This window comes from Salminus brasiliensis, chromosome 10 (assembly GCF_030463535.1).
Source record: "Salminus brasiliensis chromosome 10, fSalBra1.hap2, whole genome shotgun sequence".
Lineage (NCBI taxonomy): Eukaryota > Metazoa > Chordata > Actinopteri > Characiformes > Bryconidae > Salminus > Salminus brasiliensis.
This window is the reverse complement of record NC_132887.1, coordinates 20,298,091-20,311,702: the sequence shown is the minus strand read 5'-3', so window position 1 is coordinate 20,311,702 and position 13,612 is coordinate 20,298,091. Positions and strand designations below refer to the sequence as shown.

The 13,612-nt window shown below is 42.4% G+C and overlaps 1 protein-coding gene and 1 pseudogene across 2 annotated transcripts in view; one reads left to right on the top strand and one right to left on the bottom strand.

Moving 5' to 3' along the window:
• The window catches only part of rnf144aa (ring finger protein 144aa), a 45,923-nt gene extending 33,468 nt beyond the window's left edge, over nucleotides 1-12,455 (bottom strand). The window contains exons 1-2 of one of the 2 annotated variants that reach the window (XM_072689641.1): nucleotides 12,300-12,455; nucleotides 11,627-11,917 (exon numbers count right to left, since the gene is read on the bottom strand). The gene's annotated coding sequence lies outside the window, so the exon portion shown is untranslated. Of the gene's footprint in view, nucleotides 1-11,626; nucleotides 11,918-12,140; nucleotides 12,209-12,299 lie in introns of those variants that run through there. The other variant, XM_072689642.1, reaches the window with a different exon arrangement.
• Nucleotides 8,825-8,939, top strand: LOC140564941 (U6 spliceosomal RNA; annotated as a pseudogene).
• Nucleotides 12,456-13,612: the final 1,157 nt, after the last annotated feature.

The following is a 13,612-nucleotide window of genomic DNA, read 5'->3' as shown; positions in this document are numbered from 1 at the left end:
AGCAGCCCTTTTCGGCTTGCTAGCGTTTTAAATGTGGTTGATTCCAAAAAGCCCTGCACAATGCAACATTACCACGTTGCCCTCGAGAGGTGAATATGGCATTCAACTCCACCCTCAATCGGTATTGGTGACTGGCTGATCATACTGAAAGACGACCAGCATCGGCCCCAAAAACACTGATCAGTACATATCTAATGTCCATGATACCAATACTGTGTGCATTCCTCATTACTGAACATCGGCGTGTCTATATAAGAATCAACAGTCTAAATCCCACCTACTTATGGTTCTACAGATGGCCTAGATTCAATTCCCCTATCGAGATAACCCTGCTCTGTAATGAAGGCCAGTGGTATCTCTCTCCACTCCTCCTCCAAAATCCCACAAAAACTTATTCAGTCTTGACAATTTGGAGAGACCAGGCCTTATTCCAAATAGGCCTACATGTCAGTCATTTTCTTCCAGTGAAATGAAATATCCACAGCCGTGTGACTATCTACTGAAGCCTGTCTTCTACATTCATGAGAAACACTACCAAGCTCATTCATTCTAGCACCAATAAACAGCCTATTCAGCGAGGAGGGCTCTGACATTCCTGTTTGTCAAGTAGCAAAATATAACTTGATTACAAGGTTGTAGCAACAGCATCATGACAAGTACAGATGTTCACACCTCCACATTACTGAACACAATGCAGAAGGAACAAAGCGTGCTCCAAGTCTTAGCTAGCACTGCTCTGAAAAGACAATATGTTCATGTTCCTAGCTCATCAGTAGAGATGGAATTTTGGGCTGAAAAAAAAAGATCAAGATGAACAACACTATACCGTCCAACAAGAACTGCTCAAACAGCTGTCTTTTTGTACTAACAAGGACAAACTGACTAATTCGGAGTGTCATTTTCTCAGTAGAGGAAATAGAAAAGCACAGACATGGCCATCAATACAGAAAGAAAATCACCTCCAGTGAAAGAGCAAAATACCCTAGAACCCCACGTACAACTGAATCCCATCTAAACAGGGCTAATGAGTCCTAAATTGTGCCCGAATTACACATAAGCTGTTGTCATACCTAGGAATGTCCCAAGAACAGATACTTTAGTACCAAATTGATACCAAAATTCGAAACATGTGGAAGTACTACTTTTCTTTAGTACCGAAAGTAGCCAAAGGAAAGTACCACAGCCATCATAGCTACATTAGGTTTTAGTGGTACCAAATTTCTGGTATAGGGACATACCTAGTCACACCTAATGGCAGCTTTATGAGTGATTGGTTCAATTATGCATCAGTTTGAAGTTAAGCAATCAGGTCACGCAGAGCCTTATTCACCACTAGAGCTGGGCTATATAATGATATTTTATGGTATCATGATACATTTTCTTATCGGGACACACATTATGCTTTCCTAAGCATATCAAAGACATCATTAGTGCTTAAAGAGAACATCGATCAACTGCATGTTTCATTACAAGCAGAGTAATTAGATTGGTGTGTGTGGATGAAGTGCAGCAGATTTTGAATAGAAATCACTGTACTCAGTATGGGAGTATCTGGATAGCTTTTAAGAATCTGTTGCTACGGATGCATTTTGTCTATCGCAATAAATATTGGGTGAAAATCATGAAAATGTCTTTGAATATTGTGATATAATATTTTACCATATCATCCACCACAATTCATCACCCATAAGAAAAAAAAAATTCTCAAAAAATCCCACAAAGATTCAGACCTTCACCAATGTGAATTATTTGGAATTGGGACATTATACCATTATAACTGTGAACAACTCTGCGGTCCAAACACATCATGAAGCCATCAGACTTCTTAGAATTCTTAGAAAGATAATGGTGAATGAGAGCCAATATTTTGCTAAAAATGTACAACGTTTAAATAGTAGATTTTGTAAACAGTATAGCGCTGCTGTGCACATTTTAAGGTTGAATGCTCTTCTTCAGGGTGAACCATCATAAAAATGTGCCTGAACAGGGCAAGGTGTGCTTTCACTAGTGATTTTTGGTGGATCCTGGCCTTTTTGTTTTGTGCACACCAGAGTACGGGTGGAATGTTCTCACCTGTCCAAACAGGCCAAACTAAAGAAGAAACTGGACAGGGTGGCAGCAAACAGGGTAGGTGTGAAAGCACCCTCAATACTGAGTAAAACACATCCTGACTGATTCTTAATGCTATTACTTCACTTATCTCTAAGAAGGACATTGAAGCAATACACATGCTTTAGCTTAAGTACAGTTTTTTCATCCCAGAGGTGTGGCTATGTCATTGTGTCAGTCATGTCAGTTTAGGGGGAAAAAAAAACATTCAATTCCTCATTTAAGCAGCCTGGGAACACAATTTCCTTTAAAACGAAAACCTGGAAAGTCCAAAGCCTTGTGGGCAAAGCCATTTGTACTGGCTGGAATGTGAAAACTCAATAGCTGAAAGACCCCCTCTGCTGCAGTGTGTCTTTGAGCCTTAAAAGTATCTGTGGAACACAAGCGCTGGTCCAGCTGCTTTACTGCCCGAGGCCCCATCCTGATTCTCCCTAGAGTTCCACAGAACTCCATTCTTCTCTCTCTTGCTCTCTTTCTTTCAAAAGGTCACTCTTGACCTCCTGCTGAAAACTGTACCCTCATTATACTGGCTCCTTGCCACAGTAGCACAAAGTGACAAACTACGATTCTCAGTCCAGGTGTAATGGGAGTTTAGTATACACGTGTAAGATAGAAATGGTGGGGTACATAATGAATAATGCACTCCCACGGTCAGCTCCACTGCATTAAAACAAATATGGGAGACGCTTTCATCTAAAAGAATAAGGCCTGTCAAAGAAAGCACATTAACGGGTATTAAGACAATACATTATCACCACTACTAGTTTTTTTTAAGGTCTTTGTCATTTATACATTTTTCTAGTTTGACCTTTTGAAGCACCTTCAGTTGTGCATCCTGAAGCCCAGCTGCTCACCTACTGAGTGTTCATCCACGATTGAGGCACTTGTTTCAAATACAGCTATTAGAGCAACACCTTCGGCTCCCTCTGCATACTATGCTGGATGGTGGTGGAAAAAATGTTGCTGTGCCGCCAGCCTCCACGAGCAGTAAGAACAAGGGCGAGAAGTCCAAGCAAGCATTACATATGACACATACGATATGATACAGTCCGTGGATGAAACCTAAGCTGGCTTTACCTCTCAAGGGACCTGCATTCATCACTGTAATGGACTTATGGGGCAGCTGTGGCCTAAAGGTTGGAAAAGTAGGCTCGGACTAAAAAGGGCACTATTCAATCCTCTGGATCGTCAGGAATTGGGGAGCTGGGGAATGAAGGAACAGCACTTTCTCTTCCCTTAACATTCACGGCTGAGGTGACTACCCACCGCTCTGGCTGGGTTTTACACTGCCCTATTCGCTAGTGTGTGTGTGTCCACTGCCACGGATGGGTTAAATGTGAAGGTTGGATTCAGTTGTACTGCTTTGCAATGATAAAGTGTGCTATCCTGTTTCTTTCCTTTCTTCCTTCTGCTGCCCTCAGGGTTTTAAAGGTAGATCTTCCCTTAACTGAAAAGCTCCTGCTTATTAATTATCTTCTGTTCAACACTTGGGTGTAGGCTGGAATGCCACATACTGGTTTTTAATTTGTCCTTCTTTAAAACTTGCAAGTCCTGACTGAATACTCAGTATAAAGGTTATCTTAAAGAACGCTGAAGTTAAAGAGGATGCAATATACTGAAGCATAGCAATCCAAAATGCACCCCCTGTAACATTTGCAACATTTCCTATGAAAAGGCCAAAGTGTTGTGATAATCAGGCAGAAGTAACACCATAGTTGTGAATGCAAAACTAGGTTAAACCAGTCTTTGACGTGGACATCCAACAGCCTTCTCTGAGGGCAGCCAATTTCTTGAATGCGTCACTGGATAAAATCAGAAGAGGTTGAGTCAGCACTTAGGCTAAAACAGGTAGGCTAAATGGACAGGCAATTATTTTCTGCTTCAGAGACGACCTCGGAAAGGGAGAGTCTTATATGACTGAACACCTCGTAACAGAAATCTATTCAAGAAGTAGGCTACAGTTATAGTCTAAACCACACAATGAACTGTCCCAGTCCTAAATGGAACAACAGGTTTAAATCCAGTTCTAAAAGCCAGTTAAAATACCAACATAGTGTGCGCAGATGGTGTGATAGATGCAGGACATCCCTAGACTGAAAAAGCATGCGGTTCTACCATCATGGGGACATCAACTGCTACAGATATGCTCTACACCAAGTTAAAGCTCAGAGGCTAGATGCTTTTGACAGCACTGGAAAAGAAAAGTCGGGTTGCCCCTTCTCCGGTCAGTCTTTCTCCGATTTTATCCAGGAAAAGAAAAGTCAGGATGGCCCTTCTCCGGTCAGTCTTTCTCTGTTTGGCCTAGCGTTAGCCTTCCAAACACCACAATGGATTAACAAAAATGCAGGTTCCTCATCTGGTCAGCCCTTCAGCCTTCTCCGGTTGGCCTAACATTAGCTTTTAGCCTTTTAAACCTTCTCAAAAGGCTGTCTGAATATGGGGGAAAGGCTGAGTGTATATGGGAGTGTAAATAAATGAATTGGGTTTTGGAATTGGAACTGTTTTACTCTGTTTTGGTTAAGCCCGATTTTCTTTTGAATGAGAACACAACAGCATTTGAGGGTCATGGTATGTCAGTTCCATGTACCAAACTCCCTTCAGTCAACTATGCCAAGGTACAATTTTTCATTCTAGGGCACCTTAAATGAGAGAAGCATTGAAATTGCAGCAATGAGTGACAACAATCTACCTGCAAAAGACCTAACTAATGAGCAGAAGGCCTCATGTGGGAACTTGATACATTACCATAAAATATAGAGCCATTTACATCACAGCTGAGAAGGTCTGACATTTCTGCAACGATTACATTTCTCCACTTAGATCTGCCATGTCGCTCTAGAAGAGACTCCAGAGAGAGGTGTTCTTGCATGGCTAATTGTGTGCTTTTGCCTTTAATGATCAGATAATGATTCAGAGTCACGATTCAGATTCATGATCATTCTGATTGATGTGATGGAGTAATGACTGAGATGTTGTTTTTTTGGTTATGATGAGGAGGTCACATCCTGTTTAGTCACACTTTCATGGCATGTATGAACGTGTGCATCCAATAAAGTATGGGCTGTTCTTGTGAATGCAAAGGCCCAGCAACTACTGGAGAAAAACATAGCAGTTGCATCCAGAATTTTGCCAAGCTACTATTGCATTATCTCAAATAATAATAAAACAGGATCAGATGGGCTCCTATCTAAATAAACACACACAAATAAATGCTTGTCTGTAGAACATATGTCAAAAACTAAAGATGAGGAATAAAGATAAACCCCTTAAAATAAAGTCCTCATAAACAGAAAGTACGACTATGAACCTTGAATTTGATTTTTTGAAGGCCAAGATTTAAATGGAGAAAAAACATGGGTGCCCTGCCATTTCAGACTGAACTAGCGACATTTAAAGAGACATTCTCCTCTCCAGAAGCCTTGTGGCATACCATTTGTGTCTAAAAAATTAAGAGGATATGACAACCGTGCTCTACAGTGCTTATTCCTATTGACATGTGCAGAGAGCAAGAGCCTGAGGTCGGCTGTGAACGCAATCTGTTGTCGCTCGTGGTTCTACCCCAAAAAAAAAAAATCCCAACATCTTAAATCCCACATTTATAACATCAGCTCCGATAGTGAAAACAAGCTGACTTAAGATTATGCAAGAACAACAACAACAACAACAACAACAAAAAGGACCATGAATCGATTACTAAGGCACTGTAACACAAAACCTGCCTAATATGGCAAAGGAGCATCAAACTGAGAACCCCGTCTGACCGTTAAGAACGCCATGATGGATTCGGTGAAGCCAGCCCCAGGCCACCAAAGAGAAGAAGGCTAAAGCTATGGGCTAGGAGTAATTAAAAATAACCCCAGTCTTCACCATAAGTGTGTTACCAGTGTCAGTCTGATTGGTCTGGACTTAGCATAAATCTAATTCTGCCATTACCGGTAATCCCAGGCTAATTCTCTTAACCCTAACTTGACACAGGTCAATGGGAGTGCTGTCTCTAGGTCCCACGGTTTAAAACACAACACAAAATAACAACAGGCTACTTGTGACCAAGTAGTGAATCAGTGTAGATGAAGTCAGGGAGTATGCCAGTATGTGCTGGTGCTGCGAGCCCTGATGATCTACGTGAATGCTTAAGCAGACAAGCACTTGAACACAACCATGTGATTTACCTAGTGCCTCAAGACTTAATGTCCTCGGTTTGACTTGGCTTTTACACATTTACACACACACACACACACACACACACACACACACACACACACACACACACACACACAGCATGATATAGACAAAGAGTGGATATTTTGACTACAGCATACTATTAGCTACTGTATTGTGGCTGCAGGCCATACTGTAATATATATTAAAATGTAGTGGTGGATCCATATTCTGACTAAGGTTGGATATCGAAAATCAATACTCTGGAATTTCTGATGGAAGTACTTCAACACTACTGAGGACTAAAAGAAATTGTCATGTCATTTAATATTGAACCTTAAAGCCCAAGCAGTCAATCTTGTAATCCATTAGCCAATAACCATCCAGACAATCTATACTGCTGATTGGGTGTCAATGACATTCTTTCTACATCCTACTGACGTCAACACTTATCAATTTCTCAGTAATACTGTTGTCGGCAAATGCACGAATTTATTACTGGTTTAAGCCACACCCACTTTCAGTAAGTTGTTTAATCGGTATTATATAATATATCATTATCTGTATATTAAATATTGTCAAACATGACTAGCCTACATAGTTTTAGATCATGCAAATCCCTTAAATTCATAAAACACACACAAACCGTGATTGGTCAACATATTCACAGCACACTGTTTAAAGAAAATGCTGCGATTGGTAAAACACCTGCTTTCAGTAATACTTGCAGTATAGCCAAGGTCAATATCAAAACAATGATGTGATAAATAACTTATTGTGTAGTGCTAAACCTACTTTCTTGCACTTCCAGGCTGTACAGGCTGGAATCTCACAACTTTGAGGTCAGCTAGGCTATTTTACAGGATGGGAAGATTTACTTTTTTTATTTTCTACACCATTTTCTCTCAAATGCAAATGCCATACAACCGACAGCTAGATTGAGAGCGCATGGCACATTATTTTTATTATAAGTGACGGCACATTGCATAATTTTAGAGATTACGCAGAAAGAATACCTTAAGCCACAACTTCCTTGTTACTGGCTAGTGGCACAATATCCTGTTTTCAATATCCTGAGACAAAAGCGTCACAGATCTGTTTAGGCCTGCACTTAGAATGAGCAGCTTGTGACAAAGTATTGCATGTAAGTTTAAAATAGTAATAGTAATAAAAATTAAAATGAAATAGTAATTTTAAATAGTGCAGCTATAGCATATAGCATCTCACCGGCACATGATCTACAAATTGTATGTATGTGAAGTTAGATTAAATGTTTGCTGTTAAAAACTGGGTATATGCACAGTTCTGTGCAAAGGACTGGACACCCTACAGAGCCAGTACTTAGTTACAACCCATTTGTCAGAAATCACAGCTTGCTCCTGTACCTCTTTTCACAGTTGGTTTAACATTTACATTTAGAATTTGCTTTTTGTGGAATCCATTCCGTTCACCAATGCAATATTATTATCAGTGCCACTGGCAGCAACACAACCCCAAAGCATAATTGCTTCACAGTTGGTAAGGTCTTCTTTTCATGAACTGCAGCTACTTATTTCTCCAAATGTTCCTTTGTTGAATATGACCAACAAGTTCTGTGTGTAAATGTACAGCACTGCTAGTTTTCTGCCTACATAATATTAGCAGAAATTTATAATTGTTTTTAGCGATGGTACTCAGGCTACTTTTACAATTAGGATCTCTACAGTAAACACGGCTGTATGTATGCAAGAAAGTTCAAATGACCTTCATAGCAAGGATGCTATGGACATTACCAAAAGTACCAAATGTTGAGTATCCAAGAAAACAAACACATCAAAATATCCCCTAAATAGAAGACGAGAGGCTTTTTAATCCATTATGCATCGCTGTCTCGTGTTCTAACAGCCTGAAAATTTAATTTGCTGCCACTCTGCCCTCATCCCGGAGCAGACCTGAGATAACACCTTACACAGCACTCTGGCCAATATCCATTCATGGCCGCCTAAGCTGGCCCTTTCTTCATGAAGAAAAAGCTTTCCCCAGTATGATGAGCCAGCACCTTTCGGCCTCTCCTCTCGCCTCACCGTGGCTTACGTTGTTCTCTTCCTGACCACAGATGCTGACTAACCAAAGCTGCACTGTCTCAATTGGTACAGTCAATGACAGGAGTACAGGAGAACCTAGAGCTACCGAAGGCAGAGCAAGAACGTGAAAGAGCAGAAAACCAGGCTCGAGAGCACGAGTCGCTGGCATGGCTCTGGCAGATGACGGCATAGTAAGTGACTTCATAAGGCAGGAGTGGCTTTGGGGGCTGTTGTGAGTAATGGCCTTATCTAATCACTGCACGCTTCACCCTTCTTCAGACCAAATTACATAAGGATGTGCAGCACACAGTTTTTACCATTTATGTTTCCTCCCAAGTCGATGGAAATATCCACCCAGATTCCAAAGGTTTAGGCCTCTTTGTAAGCGCGCAGTAACAAAGCATGGCTAAAATGCAGACCCTATATACACTAAATATTATAAACTATATGAGATGGAAGACAGAGGTTATGCCACTGATGGCTTACAAGCAGATGTGCTTGCTATGGCAGCACATCTACTAAAATTGGAACGATAGCTTCCAGCATAGCCCCTTAGCATGGCCCCTGCGCAAGGATGACACGCTAAATCGTGAAGCGTCCAATCTTTTGGGGCAGTGGTGGCTCAGCGGTTAGAGCGCCGGGCTATCGATAACAGGGTTGTGGGTTTGATTCCCGGGCTAGGCAAGCTGCCACTGTCGGGTTCTTGAGCAAGGCCCTTTACCCTCTCTGCTCCCCGGGCACTGGAGTTGGCTGCCCACCGCTCTGGGTGTGTGTCTACTCACTGCCCCTAACACACAGTTGTGTGTGTGTGTTCACTACCAGATGGGAGGACACATTTCGCTGTACAGTGACAAATACGTGCACCTTTACCTTTATTATCTTCAAACCTGCTGCAGTTCTCTATGGCCAGATTAGTCATTTGAACTAATTCAAAAAATGTAGAGGACTTAGAATAACAAAAAAACTCCCTCCCCCCCAAATACCACAAAAGGTTCCCATATAAAAACCTGACCTTAACTTTCATTGTATCCTCATGTGGGAACAGGCCTTAGCATTACTCAGTGCACGATCAGTCATCGGAAGGAGTGTCTATGACAAACGAAGACAATCTGTGGCCTAAAAAGAAAAACATCACTATCTGTTGTTACACGTTTCCAAACAGGCAAGCTTATGGCCTAAACAGAGACCTGCACTTCTATGCCCACCCTGTAACAGACAGTCCTGACCTCCTTGCCTTATTTGCTCGAGTGCCAAACCCTCTTAGTTACGCCACGGGTAAACCACAGCCACTCCCTACGAAGGCATTCCATCTGGATTTTTCCGGCAGTGGTGGTCAGTGAACAGGCCTACGACACCATAACTACTTCATTAAACCTCTTGACTAAAGACGTTCTTCAACGGTGACAGATATTATGTGCTAACCTAGGCTTGGCTTCCCCATAGCTTCTTAGAACGCAGATGACTCCTAGATAATCATGCGATCATCACTGTTCACACTGAACACCCTCTTTTTCTCCACCAGTTAAGATGATCTCAACACCACGATGCTTCTGGGAAAGTGGGCCCTGTTAAAATGACTGAACTGATAATGATGATGAGTCTCAAGTTCAAGAGAACCCTTCACTGAGAGGCTCACAGTACATTCCCAGGATCCCCAGATTATTTAAAATAATAGAAATAAATAATCAAAAGCAATCACAAGGTTCTCAAATTTGTCACCACAACATGAATGCTCTTATCAGCAGTGTTATCCAGTCCTGAGCTAAGCACTGCAGACAGCTTTCATGTACAAAGAGAATGTCCCAATATCGTCCCAATGACCATCTCAATAAAATGCAATGACTGATTTCTTGCTTCCCCAAGAGCCAAAAAAAAAGTATGAGTTGCAGGCTCTGGGAGCCACAGCCATTCTTCTCCTGTCACGTGAAGGTCGTTGACTCTGCCTCCTTTGCAGCAAAATAAGTGGCCTACTATTTCTTGGAACGAACCCCGCTGAACTGAAGCACATGCACGCATACAAGGCTTTTCAACATGCATTAGGAGGCAGAGTACAGTTAGCACACATCACACCTGAGCTCTGCAACCGCAAAGGCCGAGGAGAGCTTAATGATTAATTCTACTGGCTTTTTGTCCACGAAAAATATAATCTGACGGTTGTTATGTAAGCAAAGTCATTCAGGGGGTCTGGCGTTCAATAGAAAACTTATGTTATTTAATTATATGTTTGAGAAAGGGGTTAGAAGGGTTGTCCACAAACATATGGACATAATGTGTTAGTGGACACCTCTTCTAATGAATACATTCAGTTGCTGGCACAGAGGTGCAAATGCATGCGCGCACGCACACACACACACACACACAGTTTGTCTAGTCCCTGTAGAGATGTACTGCCAACAGATCAGGACCCTCTGGAGCACTGAGCTGTGGAGCAGTGGAACCGTGTTCTCTGGATGATGGATGGTGCACCATCCTATACTTTTGGGATGAGTTGGGGAGTTGGGGTAAGTGGTGGTGGTGGTGGTGATGATGATGATGATGATGATGATCATCCAACATCCGAGCCTCTTTAACTCTAGTTTAACTGCCAGTGAATGAAACCAGATCCTCACAGCTATGCTCCAAATCTAGTAGAAGGCCTTCTTCTCGGGACAGTAGAGACAGTTACTCCAACAAAAGCAGCATGAACTTCTTTCTCCTGTCCCAATACTTTTCTCAATTTTGAAAAAAAATCTATTTTACTATTATCAACAACATGTGAAACAGCAATGGATACCATACCATTTCCAGGGCCACTTACCAGCTACAGGCACATGGAGAGGTATAGCATGCTGTGGCTTGTCCAGCAAGCGATAGCATGTACCAGCCTGGAAGATTAAAATGCAAATGTATAACCGTAGAGCGCTGAAGTGTGGGCTAGACACAGCTCAGCTGTAGTACTCAGCAATTCAGCACATGTGTTGTATAAGAAGGTCTGCTCCTGATGCACCCCCCGGTCTACAGAACAGACCCAGGAACATACATCCCCACACAAAAAAGCCCTCCAGTCATGGTTACTTCAGCAGCCAAAACCTTTCCCCTCTCTTAGAACCACGATCAAGAGCTTTTACTGCCAAAAAAAGAAAAGAAAAAGAAAAAGAAAAGAAGATCTTCAGCAGTTTTAGTAAGACATGGAAGCACAGAGCAACAACAACACCAGCAGCAGCAGCCCACACTGCACTGCCAGTCAGTCCTTCGTGGTGTTACAGCAGCGTATAATACTACAAAAACAAGCATTTAACAAACCTAAGGTTACTCACCTTACGTTCAAAGAAGTGGTGTGAGTTTGCCAGAACTTCCCGAGCTACAACCCGGCTGTGTGTGTGTGTGTGTGTGCAGTCCGTAGCCCCTCAGATTATTGCCAAAGGAACTGGAGCTAAGCCAGTTAAGAGCAGCTTGGGTAAGCTACAGTGCAGTAGCCAGCTAGACCGCTATACCAGTACGATGGAGGTAGCTATCTACAGTTCACCAAACAAACGTCGCACAGCTTGCGGATAGGCATTGTCCGCCTTGGCAGGTCCTGACCTCACGGAGCCCATCTGAAATACGACCTGTAGGGTAAAAAAGAAAAAAGCACAGCCGAGCGTAAACAACACTTCAGCCTCAGCTACACGGATCCGTTAGAGAAGAAAGCAGCCTGACAGCAGCAGCGTTACTGACGAGCTCCGGCTAACGGGGCTGGAAGCACACTGGCTGTACACTGTACTGGCTGCAAAACACACCTCGCTACCATAACACTGTCATCTAGTAATCTCTAGCAAGGGTAAAGCCCACCTAGCTGGCGGCTGCTGCTGCTGCTGCTGCTGCGCTGCTGCTGCTGCTGCTACTAGCAGGCTGTGCTGTGCTGGGCTGTGCTGTGCTGGTGGAGCGGAGGAGCCGCACAGCGGATATTTTTAACGCCCCAGAAAAAAAAAAAATTAATAAAACACATACCTGTGTCAAAGCTTCGTGCCTGTCACAGCACAGATAAGCTTAAATCCGAGCTGAGGAACAGAGCTTCGCCATGATCAGGCTGCCACGAAGGGCTTTATTTACCTCGGGTCTCCGTGTAGTGTTTGAAGAATCAGCTGATTAGTCCGATTTGTTGTGAAGACGCCATTTGTCTGAGCGTTTCCTACTTCAGGGCTTTAAGCGGAGCGACTCAGCAAACTGAACGAACAGCTCCACTCATCGGATAAAAGGCGACATTACTTAACGGCTTTTTCCAGCAAGGAGGTTACATCACGGGTTTTGGCTAGACGCAACATATGTCCTGGCAGTCTGTCGCACTGGTGTGCTCATATGGCCTGTGTGTGAGCAGGAGTGGAGAGAGGGTCAAGGAACGGTACGCCCTGAAAAAATGGAGCTACTAGCTAGTTCTTCAAGGGGGTCTTTAGGAAAGTCAACGGTGAGACCTCAAAGCTAAGCCTATTAATTGGGTGTTTTTTTTATGGTTACATTATTTGTATTATTATATAATATTATGTATTATTATAGGAAGCTTGTTGTATAGTTTAAAAATCGTATTATCGCATTTCGTTGCTTCTTTTTAATAAAAGAGATTAAAGCAGTGCTGTGACCGAAGTCTAAAATGAAAGTAGCTTTATGAACATTTACAGTTTTACTTTGGCCTGCATGTCACGAATTATTTGCTAGACGAGAAATTGCCCCAGACATAACTGCGATAAACGATAATATCGTCAATTTTATGCCACTGATGTAATTATGATATTAATAAAATGAATAGCAATGGATTTTTTTTATAGTCTTACAAATATTCGTACACATCTAATAAATAGCCCAAATAAATAAAAAATAAAATTAAATAAAACTACAGTTTTTAAGTGTCGATCTCGTTAATGGGCTCAACATCGCCCATTTGGCTTAAAGCCAAAATGTTCCCAAGCCAAGTCTGTTTGGACTCACTCTTGCAAAGTTTCCGACGGGAATTATGCAGTATTTGGGGGGGAAACAACATATTTTCTAGGGAATTATTTCTGCAGCAGTACGCGAGGTCAGGCGCGGCGTGCACGACAGTCCGGAACTTCATCCGAGCCTCATTGTTTACATCGGACGCAGCGCACAGGCGGCGCGAGGCGCAACGGTTTCAGCTTATATTGCGCTGTAATATAAGTAGGAAGTGTTCGCGTATCGCCTTAATAAACGTGTGAAAGACTACATCAGCAGCAGCAGCAGCAAAACTGTATTCCGCTCTACTATTGCTAAACTTTGGCGGTAAATCCACGGTTCACACCGCTACCTGTCGC